This window comes from Nannospalax galili, unplaced genomic scaffold (genome assembly GCF_000622305.1).
Source record: "Nannospalax galili isolate Female #2095 unplaced genomic scaffold, S.galili_v1.0 scaffold281, whole genome shotgun sequence".
Lineage (NCBI taxonomy): Eukaryota > Metazoa > Chordata > Mammalia > Rodentia > Spalacidae > Nannospalax > Nannospalax galili.
In genome coordinates, this window is record NW_008349068.1 from 10,474,828 (window position 1) to 10,477,799 (window position 2,972).

A 2,972-nucleotide genomic window follows, 5' to 3' on the forward strand; every position below is an offset into this window, starting at 1 on the left:
CATAGTGAGTTCCAGGACAGCTGGGGCTACAGAGAGACCCTATCTCAAAAAGACCACCCCCCAAAAAAAAGTGCTTTTCAAATGTTTTCTCACAAAGCTAAAATTCAGCTCTCCTCAGGGTCTCCCAATCCATCTCCCAATTTCACACCCTCTTTTATTATTAATATCATTAATAATTTTGTATCCAATTAGTGTTGATTGACCATGTGTGCATAAGTGTGGGGCCATTAACCAGGGCAATATGCTATGACAGTCAAGTGTTTAGGTAAGGGACTGTCGTTCCCAACTAGTTTCTACAAAGATCTCTCCGGAGGGGAGCAAACATAGACTCAGGGGAAATACAACTGTATTGTTATACAATAGTGGAAAAGGAAGTGGAAGGAAGTGGATGGGTTTGAGTGGTATTAAAGCAGCGTCATCAATGAGATTTGCTGATTTACTGCTTATGGATCTGAAGAAGACATTGGGAATGGAAAATGTACCAGAAGTCCAGCTTAAACAACAGGGAGCATGGTAATGACCAATCTCTGAAACAGGGAACTAAGCTGAGTTTGACTAGAATGAAGAGACACTAATTATCAGGCTTTCACATGGAGTAGCCAGAAGAAAATGCAAGAGGAGATGATATGGAAGCACTTGGGTCTAGAGCTCAGGAAAACAATTCATTCTCGAGCTAGTAGTTGAACAGTTTAGAGATGGCACCTGTCATGGTCTTGATTGTCAACTTAAAAGGATTTATTATCTAAGAAACACACCTCTAGGTGAGTCTGTGACAGTGCTTACAGAGAGGATTACTGAGTCCAGAAGACCAACCCTCAGAGTGGGCAACAACTTCCAATGAATGCCCCAGATGTAAATAGGTCCAAGGAAAAGCAGCATGTGCCCAGCTGCTACTGCAGCTCTCTCCCCTGCTGCCATCCTCCACTCACTCCAGCATCTTCAGCTTTCCAAAACACTCAATACAATGGGTCTGTGAGAAACTTCCACACACTCAAAACCTGATTGGCACTGCTGAGATATCCAACTTTATAGACTGAGCAGTCACTGAATAATCAGCCTCTTAGGTGAACAGACAGCCATTATTGGACCAACCAGACCCTAAAGTGTAAGCTAACCTAATAATTCCCCTATTATAATACACACCACACACACACACACACACACACACACACACACACACACAATACTCCTTGTTCTGTTCCTAATACAGTACCTGAAATGTCAAAGATGAGTGAGACAACTTGGAAGAGGATTTCAAGAGAAAGATATAGAGATCAAGTATGTAGAAACCAATGTTATTCGTGGGTAGGTCTGGAAAAGGAGAATATTGAGAAGCTGGCTAAAAAACAGCAATCATAAAGGTTAAGAAAGTCCAAAGACAGAGAGGTCACAGACACAAATAAACATATTCTTGTGAAAGACTATGTCAACAGTTCAGTGCTATTAGAACTTGCCAAAATTAAAGTGGTAAAATTTCTACTGAATATTACCTTTCTTTTTGATAGTCCCAAGCATTCAATATGGCTTCTTTCACCTAGATCTTTAGGTTTCCACTATTATGAGTTAAACATGCAGGGATATTTGAGATATCCAGGGTCTTAAAATTGTTCATAGGCCAGTCAAGTGTATTCCATTTGAAATAAGTGACAGAAACTTTTCCCTAAAATTGACTCCATAGTTACTGTCACACAAGTTTACTGTAAGAATTATGAATTTATCCTCTCTCCTACCCGCAGGCCTCTCTCTGGGGTAAGTCCATAGCACAGGGTGCCCCCAGCCTCATTCACCCTTCCATCTCCCCCACTGGTCTCTCCTAGTTTGGGTCCTGCCCCACTCCTTGTCTTGGGGCCCCAGACACCTGGGGAACCAATACTGCTTCTTGATCCTTTTCATCCAGACCAACTTAGTGCCTTCTCTGGGTGCCAGGAGCACTGCTTCTGGGCCTGGCCCCGCCCTCACCTCCCTCTCCTTCCCTGGGCCTGCACCACATCCAGCCTCTTTCTAGGACACCAGGGCTGACCTTTCCGCTTCCTGATCCTTTGCATCCAGACCAACACAGCTCCTCAGTGAAGTCCCCAGGAGTCCTTGGGGCCTCTTCCTGCCCAATCTGCTTTTGTATCTCTGGGTGGCAAGGCCAGGAGCTGCCCTGGACCAGCATCTTTCCTGGGCCAGGCTCCCAGGCCAGTCCAACCTCCAAATTCCTGAGGCCAAAATCGTTCCTGGAGGGATTCAGACCTTAGGAAAAAGCCTGAAAACATCTGACCCTCACCTGAATTGGGCCTCTGTGGGAACTCCTGAAGACAAAAGGAATCTGGCCACTCAAATATAAAATCAAAAGAGAGAACCGGAAGCTTGGAGGAACCAGCCTTTCATGCACAAAAAGTAAACCACAAGGACACAAAAAGTTCACAAAAAGAAGCAGACCTAAAGTTGAAGATTTGAATCTCACACAAGAATCAGAAACTACAAAAGAAATTTACATATCAAAATCATAGAGAAAAAATAATAACATGAAAAACCAAAATAACATATCCCACCAAATACCAATAGTCCTCTAGAGTACAGTGAGAACTCCCTAGAGACAACGCAGGACATGGAACTCAAAAGAACAATTATGATAAAAGAATTCAGTGAATTTAAAGAACACAAAAAAAAGGAAATCAAAGAACTAAAGGAAGGTAGGGATAAACTTCTGAATGAATTCAGAAAAGAGTTAGAAATATTGAAGAATACTCAGGCTGAAATGAAGAAGGAAGTAAAACACTCAGTAAGGCAATTAGAAACGACAGGAGAAAGCCTCACCAATAAGATGAATGAAATGGAAAACAGAGTATCAAGGCTGGGAGACAAAATGGACGAACTAGACCACACGAGAAAAGATTATGAAAAATTTAAGAAATAACAAGAATGGAATATGCAAGAATTCTGGGACACCATAAAAAGACCAAACTTATGAATCATAGGCATACAGG